The sequence below is a fragment of the Oryctolagus cuniculus genome, chromosome 7, assembly GCF_051225735.1.
Source record: "Oryctolagus cuniculus isolate XC-2025 breed Fujian yellow rabbit chromosome 7, ASM5122573v1, whole genome shotgun sequence".
Classification (NCBI taxonomy): domain Eukaryota; kingdom Metazoa; phylum Chordata; class Mammalia; order Lagomorpha; family Leporidae; genus Oryctolagus; species Oryctolagus cuniculus.
In genome coordinates, this window is record NC_142873.1 from 18554090 (window position 1) to 18571193 (window position 17104).

The following is a 17104-nucleotide window of genomic DNA, read 5'->3' on the forward strand; positions in this document are numbered from 1 at the left end:
ATAACACAGTCACATATAAATAAAATGAAAAAAAAAACTTACTTGAAATATGGGGTACCATTAAATCACAAAATATCTGCTTTATAGGAATTTCTGAGGGAAAAGAGAAGGAAAAAGGCATTTAGAAACTGCTACATAAAAAAGTTGAAATTTCCCTGTGTATGAAAGGCATGTGGGTATCCAGATACAGGAAACACAAAGGATCCCATGCAGAGTCAACCAAAAATTACTTTCTCCAAGGCATTTTGTAGTCTAATTGTCAAAAGTTAAGGACAAGGAGAGATTCTTAAGTGCAAAAAATATAAAAGCATTGAGTTACATATAAAGGAATACTAGTTAGGCTAACACAGACTGCATTTAAGTGGTGTTGCTTGTAATGTCTCTTTTTCAATTCTAATTTATTTTTTTCTCTTTAATTTTTTGTTGATCTGATATATTGTTTTATCTACTCCAAAACCAGCTATTTTTCTTGATTCTTCCAATTTTATTTATTTTCTGATCTTATTATTTCTCATGTGCTAATTTTAAATTAGATTTATTCTTGTTTTACTGTCTTCAAGATACATTGTTGGATAATTTATTTGAGACATTTCTCGTTTTTAATATAACCTCTTAATGCTCTAAATGTCCCTCTTAATTTCTGCTTTTGCAGTGTCACACAGGTTTTGATATGTTGTGTTTTCATTTTCATTTATTTCAGAAAAGATTTAGATTTCCTGTTTAATTTCTGTTATGATCTATGGATCACTTAGTAGCATGCAACTAATTTCATTATATTCCTAAATGTTCTATTGTTCCTTTTTGTTGACTTCTAATTTCATTCTTTGTGATATGAGAAGATACAAGATATGATTTCAATTTTTTTTTAGTTTACTGACACTTGAGTTGTGGCTTAATATATTGATCTGTCATAGAAAATTTTCCATGTGCTAATGAGAGAAATGTTATTCTGTACCTATTGGGAGAAATGTCCTGCAAATTTCTGTCAGGTCCATTTGCTCAATAATATGGTTCCAGTCTGATGTATCTTTGTTCATCTTCTGTCTGGAACACCTATTCTTTACTAGCAGATGGGTGTTGAAGTCAACCACTGTTTTTGTATTGGTGTCAATCTGTCTCTTTAAGTGTAATAGTATTTGCTGTATGTGTCTGAGTGTTCTTGTGTTGGTATTGTTTATGTTTATTACTGTTACATCTTCTTGGAGAATTGAGCTTTTATCAATCGAACTTCCTTTTCTATCTTTTTACTTTTGGATTTAAAGTCCATTTTATGTGATATGAGTATAGCTATTCCTACTCAATTTTGGTTTCCATTTGCAACAACAGAATTGATGAGACAGAAGAGAGTATCTGAGTTAGAAGACAAATCTTGGAAGAATGTCCAGCATATGGGTCTTAGGAGTTTCTAAAGGTGTGGAAAAGAGAAAGGACTAGAAGACCTACTCAGTAAAATAATTACAGAAAAATTCCATAACTTGGAGAAACAAATGTCCAAGTACAGGAAGCACACAGAACTCCTAACAGATAATGAGAACAGATCTTCACCTCACCATGACACATTGTACTTAGACTTTTCACAGTTAAGCATAAAGAAAAGATTCTAAAGTGTGCATGATAAAAATGCCAGATTACTATCAGAGGATCTCCAATTAGACTCACAACTGACTTCTCATCAGAAACCCCACAGGCTAGAAGATGGTGTCAAAATATAGTCCAAATAGTAAGAGAAAGAAACTGTCAACCTAGAATACTGTACCCTGCAAAGCTCTCATCTATGAATGAAGGTGAAATAAAGACCTTCTATAACAAACAGAAATTGAAATAATTTGTCACCATGCATTCAACCTTACAAAAGATTCATAAGGCTGTGCTACGCACAGAAACACATCAAGAAAGTCATCATCAAGAAAGACTACAAACACAGTGAAAACCAGTAAAATTACAAAAGAAATCCAAAGTAAACAATAGGAATATTCACAGAAAAATGACAGGATCAAGTAGTTACTTATCAATAGTTACCTGAATGTAAAAGGCCTCAACTCTCCAGTTAAGAGATACAGACTGGCTGAATGGATTAAAAAACAAGACCATCTATTTATTACAAGAAACACCTAACCAACAAAGATACATGTACACTGAAAATGAAAGGGTGGAAAAAGATATTCCATGATATTGGGAAAAAAGGGCTGTGTAGCCATCCTAATATCAGACAAAATAGGCTTTAACACAAAACTGTTAAAAGAGACAAAGAAAGACACTATGTAATGATTAAAGGATCAATACAACAGGAAGATGTGACTATAATAAAAGTATATGCACCCCATTAGAGAGAGTAGCTATTTAAAAGAACTGCTAACAGATCTAAAGGGAGACATAGACTTTGATGCATAGTAATGGGGGACTTCAACATCCCACTTTCATCAATGGATAGATCTAACAGATAGAAAATCATCAAGGAAACATCAGAGCTAATTGACACTACAGACCAAATGGACCTAACTGATATCAATAGAACTTTTCACCCCACGGTTGCAGAATACACATTCTTTTCAGTGGTGCAGGGACTCTCTCTAGGATAGACCATACACTAGGCTATAAAGCAAGTCTCAGCAAATTCAAAAAAATCAAAACCATACCATCCACCTTCTCAGATCACAATGGATTTAAGCTCAAAACCAACAATTCAAGAATCTCAAGAATGTATGCAAACACCTGGAGACTGAACAACATGCTTCTAAATGAACAGTGTGTTGTAAGAGAAATCAAAAAATTCTGGAAATGAATGAAGATGACCTTACCTCATATCAAAACTTTTGGATTTGCATTTAAGTGTTAAAGTGTGGTAAAGTTCATACAACGTGGCCTGACCTAGCAAATCTTTTGTTCAAGCTAAGCTCCTCTCAGCAGTAGCACATTTGTTATGAAATCTCGGGGAACAGGAGTTTGGAGGAAAGAAATCACAGGTGTCACGAAGCCTGGAGTGACTGAGGCAAGGAGTCAGAGGCGTCACACAAGAAAAAAGGTGTGATAAGTTAGTTTAATTGCTGATCTACCACAGCATGTTGCTTCCTTCTGTCAAGACAATGGTTCACCTGAAACTTGTCAGCGCGTCCTGCGTGCCTGGCTGAGCCCCCCGCAGCCCGGCCTGCCTCACACCCGCGTCGGTGCTGTCCTGCGCTCGCTGACAGGTCCCTGCTCCTGAAGCGTCACCTCCCAGCCCCAGTGAATCTCCGCAGCCCACTCGGACTGCAGCCTGTTCGCCACCTCGTCCTCCCATTGCAGCAGCAGCAGAGGCCGCGCCGACCCTGAGGGAAAGGGCAGACCCAGCGGGAGCGACCGGCGGGCCGGGCTTCCGAAGCAGCAAGGGGCAGGGAGGCGCGACGGGAGCCCGCACCACAGGTAAACGGGGCGGCGAGGCACAGGGCGCCCCCGTGGCCACCCAGCGACTTCCAGGCAGGCAACCCCGCCTCCAGGGCGCTCTCCCTCGCGCGCTCCCGGGCCGCTCGCTCGCAGCCCCAGCAGCAGCCGCCGCAGCATCACTTCACACACCCGCCTAGCAGCTCTGCCACCTCCGCGTCGTCCTCTGGCGACAGCAGCCCCGACAACGCGGCTCGGGCACGGCGGCGCGGAACCTATCGCTCCCTGCAGCCGAGGCGAAGGCAGCGGCTTTTTTTCTTTTGCCTTTTTTTTTTCTTTTGCCTCCCCTTATAACTCTTCACCTTTCTGTGGTTCCACCCACTTCTTCCCCGCCTCCTCCCATAAACAACTTTCCTACCCCCCCCCCCAATAAATAAATAAGAGGAGAAGGGTGGGGGAGCGGGGAGGAGGAGAAGGAAAAGGGAGGCAGCGCCAGAGAGCGAGGCAGAGCCCGACCCAACAGCCGGCAGAGTGCAAGCACCTCACACCATGAGATGGCGACGCGCACCAGGCAGCTCCGGGAGTCCGGGCCCCGCCGCCCGCTCGCCGCCGCCTCCGCAGCCGCCGCCACTGCTGCTGCTGCTGGTGCTGCTGGGGACCGCGGCCCTGGGGCCGGGGGCGGCGGCCGGCGACGACTCGGCTCCCGCGGGGGCTGGGTGTGCTACTCGTCCCCGCCCAGCGCGGGCTCCGTGCAGGAGCCGGCTCAGCGCGCCGCCCTGTGATCCAGGGAAAGGTGCGCCCGCCACGGCGGCAGCAGGGGGCGCTCGACAGGAACGCGGCGGCGGCGGCAGGCGAGGCAGGGGCGTGGGGCGGCGAGCGCCAGCCGCCAGCCGCCGGCCCGGGGGCGCTGGGGCCGCCCGCCCAGGACCCGCTGTCCGCCGCCCACGGGACCCTGCCCTCCCGGCCCACGACCCCGGCGCCCAGCCCCGGCGAGCCTGCGGAGGAGGAGGCGCCCTGTCTGGTGAAGGTGCACCAGGTGTGGGCGGTGACAGCCGGGCTTGAAGAAGGACTCTGCTCACGGTGCGCCTGGGGACCTGGGGCCACCCGGCTTCCCCGTCCTGCGGGAGGCTCAAGGAGGACAGCAGCTACATCTTCTTCATGGAGCTGGAGACCGACAGCAGCAGCCGCCGCCGCGCGCTGGCAGCCTTCTGAGCCTCTTCCGGAACCTCAAGAAAGGGGTCGGCCGAGTGCTGTGCAAGCGGTGCGGTAAGTTGCTGGCGCCCGGGCGCGTGCTCCGCGGGTTGGGGGCGCGCGGGGCTTCCACGGCGGCGGGACGGAGGCGGCCCCCTTGCAAGGGAGGCTTCGCGGCTCCCAGGCGTCCTGGCCGCGTCTTGGGCTCTGCTGCCGGTGAAAAGCCCAAGTTTGCGCCTTGGTTGGAGCGGCCTGAAGCTTTTTTTAATTTAGCTTTTTGGGGGTTGCTTCACTGCGTGGCCCGAAGCGTGTCGGTGGCTTTTTCAGCGTGTGGTTGCTTGAAGTTGCCTGTGGCGAGGAGGCGCTGGTGCTGGGCCGCCCCGTAGGGGCTTTTTCCTGGGAAGGAGGACGGGTCGGACAGGACTGGGCCTGGGCGCCCAGAGTGTGGAGATGGTCGCGGCTTGTGCGTGTGGAGAGCGGGCAGGCGGGGGACGGTCGCCCACAGAGCTGGCGGGAGTTTGTGGGGGACTCCATGTCCCGCAGATGGGTGCAGTGTGCACCTTGTGAGTCTCTCTGGGTGTGAGAAAGCTAAAGTTTCGTTGAACAGAATTACGGAGTGGCGCGTGGAAGGCCCTGGAGAAGGCCTTGGGAAGATAAGCGTTGCAGCCGGTTTCCCACACCTTTTCCCGTTAGGCCATTGAATTGTGCTTGCCCCAGGGGTGCCTGGTAGGATCAGGTTGGTGAAATCGGCTGAAAAATTTCACTACCCTTCTAAGGTAGCATTTCGTTTCTGCCATTCGTAAAATAATGTCTGTGATCTAAAACATCTCTATGTCTTACTGATTACCATATAATCACTAACACATAGCAGGTTTTCTTCGCAAACCACAAATTCACATGATTACACATCACCAATTCTAATACACCTAGTAGCATTCTCCCTCTGTCTTTATGCATCTACTAGATGGTTGGGTTAATTGAATTTTCACAAAACTCAGCACCAGGCCATGCTCCATCTGCCTATAATACAGAGTGTGTCAGATCTTCTCAATTTGTATCCGGTGATGGCCAATTAGTTAAGTTTCGGGTCGACATTTGTGGGGCTTTTGTCTTGCCGTTTATTAATGCCTAATGATTTGGCTTTCATGAGAGGAAAGAGCATTGTTCCCTCATGGTTCCCTTATTTTAGCAATGGACTTGGTGTGCCAGAGACCTGTTAAGACTGCACCACTCTGTGGCAGAAGCTGTTCAGAGAGCGGTGCTGAAGCAGCTGAGTGACGCTGGGACTCCCTGAGACTGGCTGACAGATGTCACTGGGGAACATGGCAAGCACTCTGCGGGGAGCTCTCTTAATAGGGAACACAGAAGCTCAGCAGTGTTGTACTGCAGCATATGCTATTCTGTTACAGAATCCAAAACAAAACCTTTTAAGCCACATCCTGTCCAGTTTTCACATGTTTGATATGTAACTGGGGAAGGATGTTTGCCTTTACCCCAAACTGAATGGGTTTTGGTGGGAAGCTAACATCAAGAGGATTAGGTTTGCAGGGATGCCTGGAATTGGGGTGCATTGCTAGGGTAGCAATGGGGTGGTTATACCTTTTAACTAGAAATACCTGTCAGACTTCAAGGGTAAAGTTCCTAACAGCATTAAGAGGATGTTTGGACGTGTAAAATGCATGGTCTGGAAGAAGAATGTATTTTTATGTTTCTTTGGGGGTGAGGGGGAAGCTTTGCTGTAGGTTTGGCCCTTTTGTTTTCCAGTCAAAACAAGTACATAGTTGTAACTTGGGGCATGCCAAAGAGCGTTGGTTTATAATGAATTGGAAATCTCCCTACATGTAATTGGGTAGATGTAGAAATCAGAGTTCCTGCTCTGGATTTGTGTGACTAAGTGTGCGCTTGGTGATTTTAGTTTTACATAACAAAGTAGGATATTGCATGGAATCAATAGATAGAGCCAAGGAGTGAGAGAAGTAGTGCTAAAAGTTTCTCTTGAATTTCCATCAACAGAGTCCTTACCATGGTATCTGAGGATGGAAGTAAATGGTACAAGCTATTTTACATAAAGTAAAGTTAGTAAATCTGTAGTTGGAATACTGGATGTAAAAGTGTGAGTGTGTGTATTGGGAAACTTGACAATTCGGCCAATTGTATGGTCCTGGTTAATAATGCTAAAGGAGCACAGTCAACTGGTGTGTTTGTGGGGGGGGGATGCAGAGAATAGGGGCTGAATCACCCTGGTTGAGCTGCTTCTGTGTGTGTGTTCGTCTGGTCAGAAGGTTTCAGGAAGAATGATGGAGCAGAAGGTCCTTTTCTAAGGACAAGAAGCTGCCCTGGGGGCCTGATGGCTGTGTACAAGCTTGAGCCATGGTGTTTGGCAGGAGAAGGAATACAGCAGAGTCATTTGTGAGATCCCACCCAGGGGAACAGTTTCCAGCTCTCTAGCTCTCAGCTGCAGAGCTTCCTACAAGTTGCTTCCTAGTGTAGAAACTGCACATGCAGCAGATTAGCCTTAGGCTTGAGCTAATAGAAATCTTCCTGCATTTTGTGTTCTTTGCCCCTCCATCTAATATAAACTCCTGGGTAGTGTCTAGATAAAAAGAAGCTCTTTGAAAAATGGACCTTTGGAAACGGAAACTTGGCAACATGGAATTTCATAGCTTGTTTGCTTCCTAGTTGAAGTTAAATAAGTTACACTTCCATCACAGCTATTTAAATTCTTTCCAGTCTTTGGTTTTTCTCTTACTGAATAACCTAAGAAGTGTTCCTGTGTTTTATGTTCATCAGAATTAAAAATGATTGCTGTTCAATTAAATTTTTATTCAAGTAAGTTACTGTTTGATGTACTATTCTTTGAGTTTCTTAACATTGTGGTTACACCAGGCAGAAACTAATTTCGAAAATGGAGTAAAAATAGTGATGCTGAGTAATATCTGCAAATGGGCCATGACAGATTTGTGTGTCAATTATGTTATAATCCAATGTAAATATATGTCATATGATAGTGGAGTGAATGCATGTGCATATATTGATAATGTGGACATGTTTATCACATTTGTGATAAATGAGTCACTTTTTCCGATACCTTCAATCACTATTTAATAATGTGCATTGACCTTACAGTGAAATGAAAATGAAAAAAATGCTGCAGAGATTCTTCCAGTCAGCACTGAAGGAAATTATTCTTAACAAAATCTATGTTTAGGAAGTAGCAATAGTAAGAGATACAGCTTGACTGCTTGTACTTCATACATAGGCATGTAAATATAATTTGCCAAGTGTTGGTGACTGCTCTTTTTAAGCCAAAAAAAATGTTGCTGTCAAAAATCTATTCTGGGTTTAAAACACTTCTTTCTGTTGAAGAGACTAATGTATGAATGTATTTATATTAATGCTAAAAAATGAAACTGAGGTAGATCATTTGGGAAAACAATTCCTTAGAATAAACACATTTAAAAATGGATTTGAATATATCAGGATATTTTACCAGCACTAGGGGATAGTTCTCATCGGCTGTAGGGGATCTATAAATCCTCAGAATTTAGGGAAAGTTTTGCCATATGTCTTTATTTTATTTTTTTATTTTTGACAGGCAGAGTGGACAGTGAGAGAGAGACAGAGAGAAAGGTCTTCCTTTTGCCATTAGTTCACCCTCCAATGGCCGCCGCGGCCGGCACGCTGCAGCCGGCGCATTGCGCTGATCTGAAGCCAGGAGCCAGGTGCTTTTCCTGGTCTTCCATGCAGGTGCAGGGCCCAAGGACTTGGGCCATCCTCCACTGCACTCCCGGGCCATATCAGAGAGCTGGCCTGGAAGAGGGGCAACTGGGACAGAATCCAGCACCCTGACCAGGATTAGAACCCGGTGTCCTGGCGCCTCAAGGTGGAGGATTAGCCTATTGAGCCATGGCACCGGCCACCATATGTCTTAATATGTTAGGCAACACTGGGACGCTTAAACAATAAGGATCAAAACAATGAGCTGTCTTTCCCTGGCCTGTATATTTTTAGCAAATGAGAGCAAAAGATGATTGGGAGGGTTATTGCCCTTATCAAATATAACCTCGTCATTGTTCAGGAAATCTCCTTGGCTTCAATACCCCGTTTTCTTCCTGTGTTTTTTTTTTTTTTAATTATAAATGAATCATATTTTAAAACCTATTTTTACATCTGAGTTAAAATTTATGAATTGGCCAGCTATTCAAAGACCTTCAAGCACTTGTCTTCCTTTAGTACTTAACATCACCTGGATTTTTACTGTTTGTTTTTAATCTCAAGTTATATGAAAAAAGTCTCTATATAGCTCTTTTTGAATGGATATTTTGACTAGTTTTGTGTAAGTAAATGATAGTGAAATTCGGTAAACAATAGCTTTTTAACTGACTCAAGCAATTTGTTACAAAGAAAAGTAAAGTGACAAAATTTTTTGTAAGGAATTGAAAACATTGTTAGAATTTTTGTTTTTAAATAGCAAATGGACATTACAGATAGTTTTAAATGCATATATGAGTGCTGTGAATTTGTGCATGCATTTGTTACTGTGTGTTCTTAGATGATCAGAAAATTTAAGTTAGTGATGTATGTAAGAATGAATGGATATTGGCCGGCGCCCTGCTCACTAGGCTAATCCTCCACCTGTGGTGCTGGCACACCAGGTTCTAGTCCCGGTTGGGGCACCAGATTCTGTCCCAGTTGCCCCTCTTCCAGGCCAGCTCTCTGCTGTGGCTGGGGAGTGCAGTGGATAATGGCCCAAGTCCTTGGGTCCTGCACCCACATGGGAGACCAGGAGAAGCACCTGGCTCCTGCCTTTGGATCAGCGCAGTGCGCCATCAGCAGCGCACTGGCCGTGGCGGCCATTGGAGGGTGAACCAATGGCAAAAGGAAGACCTTTCTCTCTCTCACTGTCCACTCTGCCTGTCAAAAAAAAAAAAAAAAAAAAAAAGAATGGATGACCCAGCTAATTGGTCCCTGTATTCCCCCATATATCTATTACTTTATAATATTTGAACATTCTCTGTTTGAATCTAAAGTTGAATAATTTGAGAATTTACAGAGGGATTGTACTATCTGCAAGGTTGTGTTTTCAAATTGCCCAAATATAGTGCTACAGTGTGCTGGAAGCAAACCTGTTTCTGAAGACTTGCCTCCTGAACTTCCTGCCCACATGAACTGCATGGGTTAGAGTAGACAAAAGCAATTTTGGTGAAGTTGAAATCTAAACGTGGGTTGGCATGGATCCAATTATTAAGAAACAATTCCCCCCAATGTAGCCATCTTGGAGAGAGACGCTTAAGAGGTAATTTTCATTAGTTTTTGATCTTGTTCAAGAAAACCAGGATTTTTGTCCCAGTGGAACATAGTTTCCTAGGAGACTATTTCTTAACCTTGCTTCACCTCATTAGGATCTAAGAATAAATTTCATATCTTGTTTTTCATAGCAACTGAAAAACAGAATTTTGCCTCCAGCTTGGATGGTAGGGGAGATTACCCTACCACTTCCTACTTCAGGTGATCATATGTACTCTCATCTCTATTTCCCTTAGAAAGATAGTGTGAGGGGAGCCATAGGTAAATGGTGGGACCTGGGAGTAGATCTGAGGCTGTTCATCATTTCACTGGCATGCCTTCTCTGAACACCCTGGAAACTTCTGGGCATCTGGGTCCAAGGGTGTCAGAAAGTAAAGGACTTGGGTCACAAGACTGAATGCAGTTGGCTTTCTGTGGCCTATCACCTCTGTGCTTATTCGATAAAGACACAGGTGGTAATCTGCCTTGCATCTCTAGTTTGGAGCTTCTCCCACTAAGCCCTAGGCTCCTTCTTGGCGTGTTTACCCCAGCATGCTGGGAACTGTAAAAAAAAAAAAAAACAACTCAGAGTTGTGTGTGGCTTGAGCTGGTAGCCAGGTTTAGGAGGCAATCGTGGGCCAAGAGGACCCAGAAGAGATGATTTCTTTTCCTTTTTGCTCTGCTGTGCCAGAATATGTGAACTGACCAAAGCCCAGCAAAGGGGATTGTATCTGATGAGGGCACTAGAATTTTTGTAGTGGGTATGCCCAGGAACCAGAGCTTGGGAGAGAGGGGTTGAAGTCAAGAGGTGTGAAGCACTTTCTGGTTGTTAAATTTGAAAAGCCCATAGCAGTGTTATCTCAAATGTTTGCTTCTGCTCTTCCACTTATGCAATGGCAATTAACACTCCTTGAGTTTGTATTGTTTTTCTTCTTTGATATTATAGCTTAATTTTATGTATAGATTAAATACCTCTAAATAAGTGAACAAATGAAACACCACAGCTGGTGGTACAGTGGCAATCACTGCTCTAGGCTACATTTAGAAGGAGAAGACATCCTTCCTTCTGTTTCTTGCTAATTCAATTAGATGAATGTTTCAGGAAGCAGCATTTGGAGCCATATCCCATTGGGTCCTCATTTTGTCCTCTTACCACCCAGAGCCAGACTTCCTGATTGTCCTTGGGCTTCAGAGAATGGTTATCTGATTTCCCCACATTTATTTTTCCTCAATTATTTTTGAATGCTATTTGTGTAATCTACAACCCAGCAGGGTAAAAAGTAAATACCCTGTGTTGTGAATACTTGGAGATACTAAAGAAAAAAAAAACTTATGGAATGCAGCAAATCAGTGTTAAGAGGGAAGTTCATAGCAATTAGTGCCCACATCAAGAAACTGGAAAGTCATCCAATAAATGAGCTGTCAATGCATCTCAAGGACCTAGAAAAACAACAAACCAAACCCCAAATTAGTAGGATGAAAGAAATAATTAAAATTAAGGAAGAATAAACAAAATTGAAACCAAAAGCAATACAAAAGATCAATGAAATGAAGAGCTGTTTTTTGAAAAAATAAGCAAAATTGACACACCTTTGGCCCAGCTAAGCAAAAAAACAAAAAACAAAACAAAACAAAACAAAACAAAACAACGACAACGACCCAAATTGATAAAATCAGAGGAGAAAAATGAAATGAAACAGATACCACAGAAATAAAAAGAATCATCAGGAATTACTACAAAGAACTGTATGCCAACAAGTTGGGAAACCTAGAAGAAACAGATAGACAGATAGATTCCTGGACACATACTCTTATCTAAATTGAGTCATGGAGACATAGAATATCTAAACAAACCAATAACCAAGACAGAAACTAAATCAGTAATAAAGATCCTCCCTAGAAAAAAATCCCAGGTCCTGATGGGTTCATTGTTGAATTCTATAAGACATTTGTAGAAGAACTAACTCCAATTCTTCTCAGGTTATTCAAAGATGCCCACTCTGACTATTGATATATAATATAGTCCTGGAAGTTTTAGCCAGAATCATCAGACAACAAAAGAAATCAGAAGGATGCAAATGGGGAAAGAATAAAACAAACTATTCCTATTTGTTGAATATATGATTCTATAAACAGGGAACCCAAAATACTCTATGAAGAGACTTAGAACGTATATTGAAACTTAGATATGACAGTGAGCTCTAAGGAAATTTTTTTTAACAAATAATTGTTTTAAAAAAATGAGGGTCTAGGCACTGTGTTGGGCCCTGAGGAAGACAGATAATGATAAGACCTGAGCCTGGCTAAGGTTTAATGGAGATGGAGGAGACAAGAGCCAAAGTGTCTGTTTGAGGTGAAAATGAAAATGTTGCACAAATATTTTTAATAATGGCTGAATTTTCTCACCTTCATTCCTGTGTTTTTAATATTAAAGATTATGTTTCTGCTCTAGGCAGATTTGGGGTGAATATAGGATAAAGAGGAAGCACTAGCCCCATCCTGTAGTTGCAAAAGGATTTCACATGGAGTAAAACAGAGCAGGAGACTTTGCATTTCAAGAGACTTTTGTGGCACATCCCTACCTTCGTGTTAATTCTCCTGAAGGAATCCCCACCCCAGCTTCATGATGGTGTCTGGAACATCATCCCTTTAGGAAAGGGAGAGACCAGACTTTGGCTTAGAGCTCACTGTCATATCTAAGTTTCAATATACAGTCTAAGTTTGTTTTTTGCTTTGAAGCAGACTTACTGAGCATTTCTCTTTTTTAGACTTATTTGTTTATTCAAAAGGTAGAGTGAAGAAGGAGAGGGAGAGACAGAGAGACACACACATAGAGGGAGAAATTCCATGTGCTGATTCATTTCCCAAATGGTTGTTAACAGCCAGGTCTGGACCAGGTTGAGGCCAAGAGCCAGCATCTCTATCCAGGTCTCCCACATGGGTAGCAGGGACTCAAGTATTGGGCCATCCTCTGCTGCTTTCCCAGGCCCATCAGCAGGAATCTGGGTCAGAAGTGAGGTAGCTGGGTCTCAGACCAGCACTAGGATATGCAATGTTGGTGTCAAGAAGCAGCTTAACCTGCTTCTACGCTACATTGCTCCCTGAACATCATTTCTAATAACGTTTTTCCAAGAGAAAAGTACTCTGAGTCTTTCAGCCTTTCTTCAAATAAAGGGTCAGCTCATGTAACTGCCCAACAGGAGCTTGTGGAGTGCCATCTAGTAACCAGGGTGGACAATATATGCATCACACCAAGGATGTTTGTTACTTTAAATACATGCATTTTGAGTTCTATCAAAGTAATAATTAAAAGAAAAAGCATTTTTCAAATTCCGTGTGGATATTATTGCAACTGATGTGTATCACTCAAAAAATAAATTTTAAAAAGTTGGCAGACATTGACCTACTAAGTCCTAAGCATTATTTTTTGACAGGCAGAGTTATACAGTGAGAGAGAGAGAGAGTTATAGACAGTGAGAGAGAGACAAAGAGAAAGTTATAAACAGTGAGAGAGAGAGAGAGAGGAAGGTCTTCCCTCTGTTGGTTCACTCCCCTAATTGCCGCCACAGCCGGCGCTGCACCTATCCAAATCCAGGAGCCAGGTGCTTCCTCCTGGTCTGCCTTGCGTGTGCAGGGACCCAAGCACTTGGACCATCCTCCACTGCCCTCCCTGGCCACAGCAGAGAGCTGGACTGGAAAAGGAGCAACTGGGACTAGTACCTGGAACCCCAACCAGGACTAGAACCTGGGGTGCCAGCGCTGCAGGTGGAGGATTAGCCATATGAGACACAGTGCTGTCCAAGTCCTAAGTATTTTTATAAAATGTACAAAATACCTAACCCTGTGCTGACCCTTGCTGTCGCCAACAGGTGCTTATCACACAACAACGCTGTGCAAGGTGCTGCAAAGAACACAAAAAGCAGTTGCCTTGGTGCATAAAACATTTTACACAGCACCCAAATTCAAGGCAGCCTATGGCAAGTCACAAATATTTGATGTATACTGCAATGAACATGTGAAGCCTTCAAGGTTGGAAAAGGTTAAGAGTGGAAAAAACAGGGTCCTACAAAGGAAAACACAAAAGCATCATTCATGAAGAATCAAGATGAAAAACATTGATGGTATACAAAGAAATTCAGACTCTAACATATCCCAAAGGAGGAGTTCCATTTGATTTAAAGTATTTTTGATTGGGTAGGTAATGTACATAAATGACAAGCATAACTCCTCTCATAAGACTGGAAATAGGATATGATAAAAATTAATTAATCCTAGATCAACACAACCATGTGTACAGTAGAGTATACCTAGCACACGAAGTTATTTCGTCTGGCCCTGCCAAGGAAACTGCAAGTGGGACTTGAAATTCAGTAAATCTATAGCAGGCTAATTTTTAAGTTAATGATTTTGCATATCTGCAAATTATATTATAAAAATACAAATGACCATTGGGAAAAAAATTCCTTTCCCCAATCTAGAGAATGTCTGATATTAGTATTATATAGATAATCAGGAAATATATTGCATATTAAAAAAAAAAACAAATACAGCAGTACTGCCCTTGTGAAATGATCAGAATAGGAAATGGTTTTTATTTTCATGTAGTTTGTTGTCTAGGGCATGTTTTCTCTATTTTCTTTTATGGGATCTCACATGGATCTTAATGTTGAGGCTGAAAGCTCCTTCAGGGTGACTGAGTGTGTGGGGGGCACCCTTTACACCAGCAATGCAACACCATTGCTAGGTAAACACAGGCCAAGGGACCCTGCTTCAGTGATGATGCTGGAGGTATTTATGATTTTCCTTTCACCAAGTAGGACACATAAAATGACTTGGCATGATGAAGAAGAAGTATTAGTCTCAAATGACAAATAATTACCTGACATTGGCTGAGAGTCCTCTGGAAGGGTTATTAGGGACTGCAAATAGCCAGAATGCCTATAACTTTAACATTTATAGTTTCTCAAGAGAAGTAGAAAAAAATCATTTTCTCATTTGTTAGCATTCAGAAATGAAGGATTCACCATGCCATGATACATGCTGCCATTCTTTAAGCTTGGCCAGGAGCAATGATTTTTACTGGGAACATGTATTAAACTTCCTAATATAAGTTCTCTTACAATGCCTTACTTAACAAGTGAATATTGTTTTTTTTTTTAAATGCATCTATTTAAACCTAATTAAATCCACCCAAAAGGTAGCTTTAAAGTTGGATAATTCTGAATCCTTAATAAGATTTTACTTTGTATTTTGTCTGGGTTCATAAAAACATTGCCTTAGATTCATATTTTAAATCCAAATTTGAAGTACTATTTAGGTTCCATTCAAAGAGATCCAAATAGCTCTCTCTTTCTGCCTCTCTCCAAAACAAAAGAAAAAGGCTGGGAGATATTCTTGATGATAGCAAAAATAGTGACATTTCAATCAATCTCCTGAAAGCATCAAAACAATTGTATTTTCATATCAAGTAGGTCAGCTATTCTTGGACATGTCCTCCTGCTACAGGCCTCTGGGCTTTGGCACTCACTGCACCTCTTGCCAGGACACTTTCCCTTCTAGCTCCAACAGCTTTCTGGATATTCCTGACTCTTGCACACCTTTCAGGGCTCATCTCAGGCATTGTCTTCAGGGTCACACTCCTAATCACCACTGCCCTTGCCTCACCACTTTAAAGTCACCTGCTTTGCACACTGCCATCATTATGATTCTTCTTGACTATAATGAATAAAATAAATAATTCTGTCAATAGTCATTACTCATCACTCATCACACAAAATGAAAACTCCATAAAAGGTGGATTTCTTCTCAGCTGTATCTTAGGGAGGGAATGGCACATTTCTGTTGCCCTAGAAGAGAGCCCTGCCCACTGAGTGGAGCCTTGCATCTGTCTTGCCTTGTCCACTCTAGATCTCCAGCCCCCAAGGGAGCTACCTTCCCTGACCCACGTTTGGGGCAGGTCCCAGGTTGGCCTTTTGCTGATGCTGCTCACCTCTCATACTTTTGATCTCCACTCTGCCTAGGACTTAAACTCTAAAAACGTCATGCATCATCAGAGTGTTGAGAGAAACTTTGATCATTAACTTTTTGCAAACTTTATACAAGATGTTAAATGGTGTTGCTTCCTTGGTTGCTATAGAAACATAACAATCAAATCTAATAAATATTGACACAAAATAACTAAGGACGGTTTACAGGCATTCTAAGACTAGCAAATAAAACACTGGTTTCCTAGAGTTCATTATGACTTTATACATTCTTTGCATATCATATTATGATGATTCTTTGGGATCAACTAATATAGATTCAGTCTAGAGGAAAAAAATCATTTTTTAAGCAATTGCAGCCTCTCAGGGAGTAGTAAATTTGGTGATGGAGGCTATCTGTGCTTCTCATGAAGCAAAAAATATGCAATGAAATCACATCAAGCTAAAAAAGCACAGTAATGCAAATAATCAACAGAGAAGGGTCTGTGTTATGGCATAGAAAATTAAGCCATTATCTGTGATGCCGGCACCCCATATGAGCTCTGGTTCATGTCCTGGCTGCTCCACTTCTTATACAGCTCCCTCTGATATGCCTGGAAAAACAATAGAAGATAGTCCTGGTGCTACACCAGTGGCAGACCTAGATGGAGTTCCAGGCTCTTGTCTTCAGCGCTCTCTCTCTCTCTGTGTCCCTCTCTGTAATTTCCAAAATTTATAAGAATTTTTTTCTACTCAATAATAAAAGAAGGTAAATAGCCTGAGTAAAACATAGTCAAATGGCTTGAAAAGAAACTTCTCCAAGTAAGACATATAAACTGCAATCATGTTTATGTAAGAGTACCCAGTGTCACAAATCATCAGATAAGCATAAATACCACAATGAGGTTATCATTTCAAAAATTGGAGGATGACAATAAAAATAAAAAGGCATTAGAAATAACATGCAGAAATCGGGGATGTAGAACAGTGCATCTACTATGAAAAATAGAATGGAGATTTTTCAAAAATTAAAAGTAGAATTACCTTGTGGTCTAGCAGTCCTACTTTGGGGTATGTATTCTAAATTAAATCAGTATCTTAAAGAGGTATTTGCACCCCCATGTCCATTACAGCATTATCACAAAAACCAATAAATGCTAGTTGACGAATGAATGAATAAAGAAAATGTGGAGTATATACAAAGAATGGAATATTACTCAACCTAAACAAAGAAGGAAAAGCTACCACTCTGCAACAATATGGATGAATTTGGCAGACCTTGCACTAAATGAAAGAGGCTAGCCACA

General features: G+C 42.3%; 2 pseudogenes; one reads left to right on the top strand and one right to left on the bottom strand.

Moving 5' to 3' along the window:
- Positions 1 to 3757: 3757 nt before the first annotated feature.
- On the top strand, positions 3758 to 4934 carry LOC149125340 (uncharacterized; annotated as a pseudogene).
- A 223-nt stretch (positions 4935 to 5157) lies between these two features.
- LOC149125341 (E3 ubiquitin-protein ligase RNF180 pseudogene) overlaps positions 5158 to 17104 on the bottom strand; it is a 42322-nt pseudogene continuing 30375 nt past the window's right edge.